Genomic DNA, 13,951 nt, shown 5'->3' with positions numbered 1-13,951 from the left:
AGCGTGTGTAGTGCGACGGAAAAAAATAGCGCTGAGTGAGTGGCACAAGAAGTGCTTACAAAATCGCACGTAAGTAAAAGCACATTTACAAATTTTATTTCTTGTCCAAAAAATTATTTGTGCAGAATTGTAATGCAGGCATTTATTTAACATGCCGTTTCGTTCATAATTTGTCTTAGTTTAAGTTATTCCGAAATTCATTCTGCTACCACGCCACTACAAAAATTTGATAAACATTTTTGGCTTGGCGTTTAATTGTAAAATTCTGTTCTTTGAAATTTGGTTTATATGTACTTGTACGAACTGTAGGGTGCTACTTCTGAATATTCTGGCAAGCCAGAATGTTAATAAGTGGAGGTGTGTGGGGTAACGCGCGAGTTGTGGCACCCTGGAAATACACTCCTGGAAATGGAAAAAAGAACACATTGACGCCGGTGTGTCAGACCCACCATACTTGCTCCGGACACTGCGAGAGGGCTGTACAAGCAATGATCACACGCACGGCACAGCGGACACACCAGGAACCGCGGTGTTGGCCGTCGAATGGCGCTAGCTGCGCAGCATTTGTGCACCGCCGCCGTCAGTGTCAGCCAGTTTGCCGTGGCATACGGAGCTCCATCGCAGTCTTTAACACTGGTAGCATGCCGCGACAGCGTGGACGTGAACCGTATGTGCAGTTGACGGACTTTGAGCGAGGGCGTATAGTGGGCATGCGGGAGGCCGGGTGGACGTACCGCCGAATTGCTCAACACGTGGGGCGTGAGGTCTCCACAGTACATCGATGTTGTCGCCAGTGGTCGGCGGAAGGTGCACGTGCCCGTCGACCTGGGACCGGACCGCAGCGACGCACGGATGCACGCCAAGACCGTAGGATCCTACGCAGTGCCGTAGGGGACCGCACCGCCACTTCCCAGCAAATTAGGGACACTGTTGCTCCTGGGGTATCGGCGAGGACCATTCGCAACCGTCTCCATGAAGCTGGGCTACGGTCCCGCACACCGTTAGGCCGTCTTCCGCTCACGCCCCAACATCGTGCAGCCCGCCTCCAGTGGTGTCGCGACAGGCGTGAATGGAGGGACGAATGGAGACGTGTCGTCTTCAGCGATGAGAGTCGCTTCTGCCTTGGTGCCAATGATGGTCGTATGCGTGTTTGGCGCCGTGCAGGTGAGCGCCACAATCAGGACTGCATACGAGCGAGGCACACAGGGCCAACACCCGGCATCATGGTGTGGGGAGCGATCTCCTACACTGGCCGTACACCACTGGTGATCGTCGAGGGGACACTGAATAGTGCACGGTACATCCAAACCGTCATCGAACCCATCGTTCTACCATTCCTAGACCGGCAAGGGAACTTGCTGTTCCAACAGGACAATGCACGTCCGCATGTATCCCGTGCCACCCAACGTGCTCTAGAAGGTGTAAGTCAACTATCCTGGCCAGAAAGATCTCCGGATCTTTCCCCCATTGAGCATGTTTGGGACTGGATGAAGCGTCGTCTCACGCGGTCTGCACGTCCAGCACGAACGCTGGTCCAACTGAGGCGCCAGGTGGAAATGGCATGGCAAGCCGTTCCACAGGACTACATCCAGCATCTCTACGATCGTCTCCATGGGAGAATAGCAGCCTGCATTGCTGCGAAAAGTGGATATACACTGTACTAGTGCCGACATTGTGCATGCTCTGTTGCCTGTGTCTATGTGCCTGTGGTTCTGTCAGTATGATCATGTGATGTATCTGACCCCAGGAATGTGTCAATAAAGTTTCCCCTTCCTGGGACAATGAATTCACGGTGTTCTTATTTCAATTTCCAGGAGTGTATTTTAGTTCAGAGTTGGCGGGCACCGCTCGGGCCGCACGGCAGGGCCGAGCTCGGTAGCTTCCGCGTGGTGCCTCACAACAGCCGGGCCGGAGCAAGTGGTCCACCGAGCACGTGGCAGGGAATTCCTTGGTGACGCTGTGCGCCGGGAGTGCCAAAGATGGCGGACTTTGTGAAACCTTAATGGCAGACACTTCACAGTTCGTATAGAAATTAATAGTATCCAGATGAATCATATACCTCAAAAAGAAACATGTACGTTACTATTATTTGCACGACGATTCTGATGGTGTTATCAGATTTTCAATATCTTTATTAGTCTGAAGTTTAGTAACTGATGGTAAATTATATAAGTAACACCCAGCAACGAATTTCCAAAATCTAAACGCTTCATCCGATTTCGTCGACAGATGTGTGTTTAGAAAACTATTAGTGTAAACCTAAATTGGTATAAATTACAGGCATGTAACTTGAATAGCACACGAGTTACTGGAGGTCAAAGTGGCCGATTACTATCGATCGCGTCAGGCCATAAGTACTCCACAGTTACACGAAAAAACGGTAGCAGCATTCTTATAGATATATTTATTCGTCAATGTCTTTATCTCCGATACATACTATTCACGAAGAAATTGGTTAAATATTTGCTGTGTGTTAGAAAGCACAGAGACATTAGGCTACTGGCCTACCTTTTGTTCTATTCCTTTGATATATGTTTATTTAATTTGTGTATGTATATAATAATGTGTGTTCGAGCGTGTTTATGGCCCATCCATAAGAATATTTATTTAATTTCAAGGTATTTAAATGAAACTCCAGTATTTCGTATATGTTTCATTCTGTTGGTGAGTGTGCGTTGGCTTGAAGACAGGGTGGGAGCTCTCTAGCCAATCACAGCGATCGTTGCAAAAAGGGCACGTGGAGAGACTGTATGGAAGTGGGGAGGAGGATCGTTTCCAGAGGGACGAGGCAGTTCTAGACACGGAAAGTGCTGGACGCGACGGCGCGATGGACGCGGATTCGCGGAGAGACTTGGAGAGTGTGGCGCGGTTTGCGTGTGGTCGCGAGAGGTAGAAATGCTTCGGAGTGCGGAGTTGTACACTTGTGAGATTTCAGTGGCTTCTACAGTGAAGACGTAGTGTGAGTTTAGAAGTGAATATCTCACTAGCTATGTTGTTGTTCATAACTAATTACGTGCAGTAGGCATCGACACCGATTAGTGTTTTGCAGATATATACCGCATTCTCAAAAGTACTTCTACTACCGTACTCACCATTTAAAGTCGTTAAGATAGTACCTGCCGATTTTATTCAATTGCAGTCTTTCATTTATAAATTTCTACGTTACATTCGCAATTGCCGAGTTACAGAAACCTTCGACCGTTCGATTCATGTGTGTATTCTTATCGTACACTGTAGACTCAGCAGTATTTGGCTTGTAATGCGGCAACTGCGTATCCCAGCCCCTATACAACGAAACCAGCCAGAACGTTTAATATTTCAACTCTGAGTCGGAGTGTGTGGCCTTCAGCGGAGCAATAATTTCACTTCTTTCATAATAAGGTCTTCTGCCGTGTTACAGTTTGTTTTAAAACGAAGTATTTATCTTAATATGTGCTATTTGGAATTGTTCTTCTTACTTCTAATTCAGGCCTTCAGCCGTTTGTTGTTTGAGGTTATTGTTGTTAGCCTTCGGCCCTAAAGTTGTGTTTTTTTCTGTGATAAGGCCTTCAGCCGTCATACAGTCAATTGTGCTTTTTAAGAGATTGTTTTAAAATTTTAATGTCTTTAAATAAAGTTTACGTATTTGTTGTACAACAGAGAGTAACTGATTACGGCCCCACCCACAATCGTAACCTTATCCTGCCCCATCCTGATAAACCAGCTCTCAACGAGTGTTTGTATCATAATGGAATGCACCCCGACACAGAGCAGCACCTGTGAGTCAGTGGGTTGTAGGCAATAACATTGTTGAAGTAGATTGTGCAGCCCAGTATTTCAAACTTAATCCAACTACACACCTCTTGGATTAGTCAGAAAATCGATTTCGCTCCAAACCCCGGCGTCCAACATCACAGCCTTCTCTGGTTTCGGATCTTGAGAAAGAATTACTCCAGAGACCTTCACATACCTCGCTGAAAGCGTCCCTAGCAGAGTTCAAGCTGTCGTATACGTGAGCGTTGTACACAGACCATATTGATGTCCACTAAGAAGTGTCGAGACAGTTTTAATTACACAGTGTATTTGATACTTGCCAAAAACATGACTGACCGATTAATCTCCTGAAGCAGTGCGGCTTCATGCGTGACACGTGCATTGGTCGCAGACTGCCTCCACACGCTTCTGCGACGATCACCAGCTGTCACACAAAACCTGCGCTAGCTGGTGAAGAGATCCCGAAAAATTAATCCAAATTAATTTTCAGGGCTTCCCTTGCCCATATTCTTCGTGCAAAATGGTGCTGCTGTAACTGTACTATTGATAGTGCTGGACGCCTAGAGACAAACTTGATCGTCCGGGAACAGTTACGCCGCGCGGGATTAACGGAGCGGTTTGGGGCGCTACAGTCATGGACTGTGCGGCTGGTCCCATCGGAGGTTCGAGTCCTCCCTCGGGCATGGGTGTGTGTGTTTGTCCTTAGGATAATTTAAATTAAGTAGTGTGTAAGCTTAGGGACTGATGACCTTAGCAGTTAAGTTCCATAAGATTTAGCACACATTTGAACATTTGGAACAGTTACGTACTATTTGGGTCAACAAGGCCTTCCTAGTTCCCTCGAGAAATGCAGATAGGATGTAATAACCTTTCGTCGAGACATGAAGGTGGTAATCACGCTTACTGAAACGGGTAACAGACAGTAAATGTTGTTTACAAGCGATTTTAGCTAAGAGGCTCACCTTCTAGCACATAATTATTACAAATCGCCCCTTACCACTGAAGAGTAGCAAATAAATATATATCGCATTCTTCCCGCGATACCTTACGAGCGCTAATTTGTAGGTTTCTGTCATCTGAAGGAGTTGTTTAGTGCGCAAACTCACTGCTTCAGTGTGTCGTCTCGTTATGAGTTGAGTACTCAAATGATGTCATTGTGGTTACGCCAATTCATAGGTTAGCTTCCCTTGGTGGCAGTCCCTCTTGTCGTAGAAGAACTAAACGTGCACGGTCTAACATCGAAACGGTAGTTCGAGATTGAACAGTGAACACAAGCTGCTTTGTTTCGTTCATGACTGGGGAAACAGTGCATTGTCCTGAACTATACCAAGAAGGCCGGTTTTGTTTTGCTTACATTAAACAGGTATGTGTACGTAGTGATCTTCGATCCAATGGCTGAAAGAGGATTGAGAAAGATCTTTTGAAAACATATTAGTAACATATCCGAAATATTAGAATGATGAACAAACTTGTGAATTTTATGAGAGCCTGCAGATAGGCAAAAAACGTTAGAATGGTACTTACATTACTTAGTGCGTACCTTTAACGCATTTTATCATATACGAATTAACATTTTTCCATAACAAAACCCTATTCAGCAGTAAACCTCATTATTTGTTGAATAAATTAAAATTTTAATAGTACGTGGCCACTGTTGTTTCTATAATTATATTATAATACATGAAATAAATAAATACCGTTCATTCCAATCCAGAGCTCAAAACATTAACTTATTCACCCTTAGCGACCACATCGTCTATGTTTGTATCAACGATATGAGTTGAACTTGAGTGTTCATTCGATTTTCATTATTTTTCTCTTCATTTCTACCATTGGATCTTATACAACTATATGAAACAACAGTGCCTATTAGCTTCAACTTTGTTTTGAAGCCTTCTTTATGTGAACTTGATTGTACTCAACGCAGTCCTTTTTATCTCAGTATTTTGAGCTTAGTACTCCTCAGATTATGGAGACTTTTCATCGTGTCAGAAAATGCCATTTTTCTGAAACCCAATTTATCCTTTTACGAAAAATATATCAATCACATGTTGCATTTCTCAAGTTTTGGAAGTTCTTTGTTTTGAAGCCTTCTTTATATGAATTTGATTGTACTCATGTATCCCAACACTATAGCCTTTTTCATCTCAGTATCTTGACCTTAGTCCTCATTAAAGGTTTCGTTTTAGAAAACCAATTTCTTTTCAGATGTAGTGTAACACCACTTCTTATTTCAGCCATTCAGTTACTTATTCTCGATAAAATGTGTGCAGTAATTCTGGTAAAGAAATAGTTTGTGGGGCATTTAAAGGCCGATGTCAATAATATTTAATCAGAGTGTATTTTGATTACACATGTTTTAGGAAAGTTTCTTTAGTTTCCCTTAACTTTTTGTTCGTAGCTGATCAGTTAATACAGAGCGGTGCGTAATAGTCATTAGAAATTATTTGGCTACTGTGGTTAAGTTGTCTGTCGTACATGATTCTCTTTGTGATATTGTTGTACAGTTGCTCTGAAAATTCTGTAGCCAAATCGCCGATTTCTCAGTTCACATTTCAGTATGGAAACACTAACATGGGAACAGCATTTGCTGATCGAAAAAACATTTTACACAAATTTTGGAAGTATCACTGTGGTGAGGCGCGCATTCAATAGCAAATTTGATCCAAGAACAGCACCATCCGGAATGACCATTTCTCGATGAGATTACATAACAAAACTGAAGACAAATCGTGAAGACAAAGTTTAAGCATCCTCTGACATAAAACTTCTGTGATATTTTCCCTGTCTTATTATCAGGCTGATGAAATGTTTTGAAAAGAGCAGGTCACTACACGATTTCAAGAAGGGCCAGTCAGGACTATCAGTCTTAACTGTAACCCTGGAGAATGTGGAACGAGTGCGAAACTTCGTCAATGAGGAGCCCACTAAATCAACGAGACAGGCAGCACAGCAACTCAAGAGTCACGAACGTCTCTCCAGAGATTAATGAAAGAGAAATTGAACTTTTTCCCTCTCAAAATACAGTGCTGAAGGGCAGGGATGGGGTGCGGCGGTATTCATTAGGAAATAAAGTGACTGAGGCCTCTTGAAATGTTACGCTGGGTACGAATCAGGTCTGATTTACTGATGGGGCACACTTCCATCGTTGTGGCGTCAAGAAACAGAACAGTCACTACTGGGCTACTGAGAATCCACACGTTTCACCTGCTGCTTCACTTCATCAACAAAAAGCCATTGTTTGCTGCGCGATCAGTGCACAGTGCGTTACTGGCTCCATTTTTATTGACGGAGCTGCCACGGCGGACAAACAGAGACAGCACCGGACCATAAATTTGTACCGGGCGCACGACCAAGTCTAATGCTGCGAAACTAAAGTTTTATGCAGTATGGAACACGTTCACATCGTGCTGTGTGCATGTTCGCTTTCTTTCAGGAGTTGTTTACAGTCCAGGTTGTCCTTAGCACGCTGGACTCGCATTCGGGAGGACGACGGTTCAATCCCGCGTCCAGCCATCCTGATTTAGGTTTTCCGTGATTTCCCTAAATCGCTTCAGGAAAATGCCGGGATGGTTCGTTAGAAAGGGTACGGCCGATTTCCTTCCCCATCCTTCCCTAATCCGAGCTTGTGCTCCGTCTCTAATGACCTCGCTGTCGACGGGACGTTAAACAGTAATCTCCTCCTCCTCCTCCAGGTTGTCCCCTGTAATGTTTCTGACTTATTCAGCCATCATATTAGGATCCAGGAAGCTATTCCCAGGGCAGTGGAGATGCAAGAAGCATAGAGATGACGCAATATGGGATGAGGTACCGGTGACAGATGTTACATTCGGTACCATTCCTATGAGAAAGACCGCCTGCGTGATGCTGCTGCTCTGTGATTGGCTGCTGTGTTCGGCGGTAGGGCGCCAAAACGTTAAACTTTAGTTGCTATTATTAGTTAAACCTGTCATCCAAATTACTTCGTTTTTTTAAATAAACATCTCTCAATAGCCAGCTATCAATCAGTCATTTCAAAACTATTAAAATCAAAGTATTACTAAAACGAAAGACTGACGATATTACTGCCGAAGCACTTTGGTGGCGTTCGGGTCACGCCTTGCTGGCTTGGCGCGCGAAGTGTCTCGGGCAGTCCGGCTCTCCAGTTCTGACCGTTCCAGTAGACAGACATGTTGTCTGTTATAGCAGTATTTGTTTCACGCAATTTTATTTACTACAGTTCCGACCGTCGCTAGGTACAGACATGTTGTCTGTAATAGTAGTATTTGATTCATGTAATTTTATTCTCCAGTTCTGACGGTTCCAGTAGACAGACATGTTGTCTGTGGCAGGATGTATTTCATGTTATTTTAGCCAGATATAATGGCTGTGGAAAGATATGTTCAGTACGTTGTGATCAAGAATAGTTTCTCGTGTCTACATCAACAAAAACGCGAGTGGCATCCCAAATGAGTTATAGTTTATTCGTAGCAGCAGTTAATTGCGAAGTTAATTTCAGCCTCGAAAAAAAGAATCCACGACCTGCGTACTGTTTTCTGCGCTGGGGACATCATTATCATAAAGACAGCAGGTTAGTGAAGTGTACAAGAACTTATGTATTCCACACAGGGCAGTGGAAACAACTAGGCACCTCTCGTGTACTGCATGCACGGTACAAATGTGCTCAGTGACACGTCATCTGCAGTAATGCAGAGGAGGTAAAGAAGGATGAAAGTATTAACACCATCTCACTTTTATTCCTTTTTCTTGCCGTACCCCCTAGACACTTCAGCAATCATTGGAGATGGGGTGGAATGACGCCCTTACAGTCCCAATCCAACCCATTTTGTTGTTTCTAAGGGGGTTATATGAAGGACAGAGTCTTCAAAAATGCATCTGTAGTACTCCAGCTTGCTGTTACTGCACTTTCCATAGAGATTCATGCAGTCTATCATAATCTTGTTCAGAACGCCCTCACGGAATTCAGCTCAAGTTTCTACACACCAAATGCTGCAGAAGAAAAGTACTCTGAAAAACTTTTGTATTAAAGTTCAGGTTTTCTGCTATATCGTATATATGAAAAGAAGAATGTATCACTCCATATTATGCTCTAGTAGACAAAAAGTTTATAACACCAGTTTTGGACCACACTGTGTCTGAAGAGTGTTCCGCCTACAGTAACAAGTAGTAAAAAGTTACATACACCGTAAAAAAAGGCAAATATCCTGGTTATTGTGGAATATTGCTTTTGAATTGAAGAGGCAAATAACCAATTACAAAGTGTTAACGTCGTGGAAGCCAGCTGTGTACAGTCACACATAAGGGAAAGAGGCAGAAAACAAAGAAGGGGGGGGGGGGAGTAATAAGCAGAATGAGACGTGGGAAAGCTGTATACAGTTCATAAGAGAGGCGTGGAACTGTGCAAAAAACCTTGCCGGCTGGTGCCAGCCGGAACATTTTGTCGAAAGTGCCGCTAATTGGTTTTTGCCTGTGCGCTGACCTGCCTGCAGCCTAGAGCTGGCTTAAAAGCCAAACGCTGTAAGCCATCCTAATTAAGACGTGTGGCGGGCGCCTTGCCTTCCAGAAAACCAACAGCGCTGCTCCAGGAATATTTAATATGGGCGCGCACTTACGCGCAGTGTTACACACCTTGTGTGGGACGGCTGTGTGACGGAGAAAGAGAACGCAGGAAGGGCGGGCGTGAGAGAGGAAGGGAGAGGGAGAGACTGTTGGAGAAACGCCAGCTGCCAGTAACGAGGTTGAACGCCGAAAACGCGTCTACCCTTGAGATAACGAGGCCGCTCTAAAAGACGTGGCTGCCAGTCAGCTGCCCTGGCATACCTGATGAACCGTGCAGTTCCAAACGCACAGAGAGATTCCACACCCAATGAGCAACCTAATCGAGACAAATCGACAATTTCGTTCAGTATGCGGTAATTTTCGCGAAGCTGTCAGTGCTGAAACAGAACACTCTACCAGTATCCAACACAACATATTATTTGAAGGTGCTGCCCCGACGCATTTTAAAAAAATCTTACAAGGAGACGGCACGACCGTGGGGTCGGGGATTTGTCCGAAATTTTGTGTGGTGAAAGAAGACCCTAACACCTCACGTGGTTAAAATATTAGGACGCACTACTCGGAAAATCCCGAGAAAAATCGATCCAAAGTTTCTTAGGTGCCTTATGAGTATGAAATATTAGTCCATTGCCGAGCCGCCGCCTGGCCTAGATTAGACGGTACGGTACCTCAGCGTGTTCGGTCAGAGGGTTAGCTGCCCTCTGCAATAAAAAAAAACTGAGTTAATCGATCAACAACGAACTTAAATGAATGTCTTACGACGTCCGCCCCGAGCAGATACAACGAACAAAAGCGAACAAAATGAGATTAAAAAAAAGAAGAGCTGGTTGGCCTCTGTAATAAAAAAACTGAGTGGAAGGATCAACCACCGAACTTGAACAGGATGTCTTGCGACGTCCGCAGCGACCAAACACAACGATCAATAATGAACAAAAAAGCTGTTTAGGGCTCGGACTCTTACGCCAGAAGTCTCGGGTTCGATTCCTCCTCTGGTACTTTCTTTTCCTTCTGTGTCATTTTCTTTTGTTATTCCACCAATTATTCAAAAAGTTTCCTAAACCTACATTACTTTAGCTAAAGAACGTAAAGTTTTTCATTCAATGAAAAATATTCTTGCTCGTTGTTCTATTTCGTTTTATGGGGTTTCAAGGTTTAAAGGGGCTTTGTAAGGGTCCCCTTGGGATTATGACGGTCATCTGCGCATAGGACCATGCGCGAGCCGTGAGAAGTAAAGGGCAGTTTGTTTTTCGATTTTGTCGTGAACAGACGTGCCTGTTTCAAATTTCAGCGTGTTATTCCGATCCGAGATTAAACATGTCGACTAAAGAAGTTGCTGGCTCATCTGGAATAGGAGAAGAAATTCCTGAAGAATCCATTCGTAGTGATCTATCAAAATTACGATTGAAGGACGCAGTGGGGTATTATGAAAAGCTTTGACGGAAAATAATTTAACTGCAAAAAAGGTATGTCGCCAATTGAAGAGAAAACAATATCTTTCACAATGGGAGAAAGATATTAAAAGTGGTGGTACGCGAATGGATAAATTTGAGGAGATAGATTCGTGGACCTAGGACCGTTTCGTGGAAGCAAGACAGCAATATCAGCAAGTGACGACAAGAAATTTACAGCAATGGGCATTGCCTGCGGCTGCACACTTCGTCGATTTCAAATTCAAGGCGTCTGATCGATGGGCCACGGCATTTAAACAGAAGCACAGAATTTCACAACGCAAGATCACGAAACTGGATTCGAAAAAAGAAGCGGCGTCAATGGAGGACATCCAGGCGTCTGCGGAAAACTTTCGTCGGCAGACGTGCCGTTTAAACCCCCAATACCATGAGGATTATGTGATAAATACTGACCAAATACGTAAATACATGTTTTCTGCGTACAAAATGTTTTTACCGATGTGAAATATCAACGAGCATGAGCACGAATATTTTTCAGTGAATGAAAAAGTTTCCGTTCTTCAGCTAAAATAATGTTTTAAAAATAATGTAGGTTGGGAAACTTTTTGAATAATTGATGGAATAACAAAAGAAAATGAAACAGAAGGAAAAAAAGTGCCAGAGGAGGAATCGAACCCGAGACTTCTGGCGTAAATGTCCGAGTCTGAGCCCTAAGCTCCTACGCCACACGGCGGCTCGGCAATAGACTAACATTATATACTCATAAGGCATCTAAGAAACTTTGGATCGATTTTTCTCGGGATTTTCCGAGTAGTGCGTCCTAATATTTTAACCACGTGAGGTGTTAGGGGTCTTCTTTCACCACACAAAATTTCGGACAAATCCCCGACCCCAAGGTCCTTGTTAATTCCAACTCCAATAGCAGCTAATACGAGGGCTATTCGGTAAGTAAGGAACGATAGGTCGCGAAATGGAAACCACAGAGAAAATCAAAGCTGTTTTATTTGCAACAGTTAGCTACAGCTTCCAGGTACTTATCTCCATAGTCACCGATCCGACATAGCCGTGTGTCGTAGTGTAGTACCAACTTTGCAATACCCTCGTTATAGAAGGCAGCCGCCAGTTCTTTCCGCCAATTCTCTAAGCTGGCCTACAGCTCGTTGTCTGTGCCAAAATGTCGTCTTTATAGCCAGCGGTTCATGTGAGCAGAGATGAAACTCAGAGGGAGACGATTACGGGCTGTACTGTGGGTAATCAAACATTTCCAATTGATAACGATGTAGGAGCATCTTCATTGCCCCTGCAGAATGCGGCTGGGAATTGTCTTGAAGAAGAAAGCGCAAGACAGTTACGTAATGTTGGTTGCATAGCTTCAGGCGAAATTTCTCACCAGGCCCTCCTACTTGGCGGGAGACACTATTGTTCTAGGTATCTTTATGTGCTCCCTGTGTGCTCAGAACTAAGAGGAACGACGTAACGCGATCGACGGGCTTACTAGAGACACTGCCCAACACACCTGTGCAAAACGTCATCGGATTTTCACTGTGGTTTCCATTTCGCCACCAATCGTTTCTTACTTTCTGAATAACCCTCCTAAATACGAGGGGTGTTCGTAAGTAATACAAAACATTTTTTTTCTCTCGACCAATTTCGGATCAAAAAATTCGAAATTTGTTGTGGGACATAGTGCGATATACCAGCTTCAGCCGTTATAGTTTGATTACGTTCTAATAGGTGACAGCGCTATTCGTTGCTTCTAAATGGCGTCTGTAATGGAGCAATGTTCCAAACAGAGGGCTGTCATTGAGTTTCTTTTGACGGAAAACCAGAGCATTGAAGATATTCACAGGCACGTGCAGAACGTTTGCAGAGACCTGGCACTGAACAAAAGCACGATGAGTCGTTGGGCGAGGCGTCTGTCACCATCGCAACAAGGTCGCGCAAACCAGTCTGATGTATGGCGTGCCGGTCGGCCTCACGCAGCTGTGTTGGAGCGTACGGACACACACACGACTTCAGCGTGTTCGTTACCACAAAAACGCAAACGAACTTCATCTTCTCCATGTCAGTGCTAGCCCTCACACGCGTCTGTACACCAGAGAGGAGTTCACAAAACTCATTGGACTGTTCTCCCTCATCCACCCTAGAGCCGAGATCTCGCACCTTCCGACTTCCGTCTGTTTGGCCGAAAGAAGGCTGCATACTGCGAGAAGCTGTGCGTTAATGATGGGGATGATAATGATGCAGCAGGACGTTCGCTCCGGCTTCGGCCAGTAAAGTGGTACCATGCAGACAAACAGGCGCTCACAATAAGGTTGCGTAAGGCAGTCATATTGAAAATGTTGAAAAAAAGGGTTTTGTAGCCAAAAGAGTGGGAAATAATATGGCACATTTAAATCCTGAATAAAAGCAACCTGCTGTCAGAAAAAATCTGTCGCCTTACTTACTGACAGCCGCTCGTACTTTTTTTATTACAACGGGTTTCAGACCTCAGACCGTCACCAATTATGCTAAGACATGTAACTCCGGAATAACTGGAAATTCTCACAAAAGTTTACTTACATTGTAGCTGACAATGCTGAATGCTAAAATACCTTGTTTCGACCACCTGTGCTCGCACGCGCCGTATCCTCGTTTAGCTACGTAAGTGATGTCCGAACTCGATATGTCAATAGATAAAGTGACTGGTAGAATGATGTCAGAGATAGCGTCGATATGTGAGCTATCGCACCAGTTCGCAATTGATACAACTCATTCGTATCGCTCACGCTGTGATGGGTGGCTTTATACGACGCTGTCGAACAGAAATGGTACTGCGTCGACGGAATTTGTTTACATCGGGAATTATGTGTGTACGAGGGTCTATCTACGTATGCGCGCGCGTGTGTGTGTGTGGTATACGTGAAAGCTTTTCCCAGAGCTCTGTTTGACATGCTTCAATTAGTAGCACGCACACTGTCAGTAAACTGCTTAGTTAAAGAGAAAGTAGGCATGTTTATATGCAGCGTGTTAATGCCACTCTCACACTTCCAATTTTTTATTGCGGGTCAGCTAAATGTTTTCATGGAAACAGTTTCGTGTGAGTACACTACAGTTAATTACGAAAAGTAGAATCGTAAGTATCTACTGTTCTGCCGAAGGCATCGGATGGATTTATAGCCGTTGTCACTACTTGATCGAAAGTTTTCAAGTAATTTAACACACATTTTAATTTTTCTGGTTGTTAAAAA

This window comes from Schistocerca americana, chromosome 8 (genome assembly GCF_021461395.2).
Source record: "Schistocerca americana isolate TAMUIC-IGC-003095 chromosome 8, iqSchAmer2.1, whole genome shotgun sequence".
In the NCBI taxonomy this organism is placed as follows: domain Eukaryota; kingdom Metazoa; phylum Arthropoda; class Insecta; order Orthoptera; family Acrididae; genus Schistocerca; species Schistocerca americana.
Note: the sequence above shows the minus strand (reverse complement) of the source record.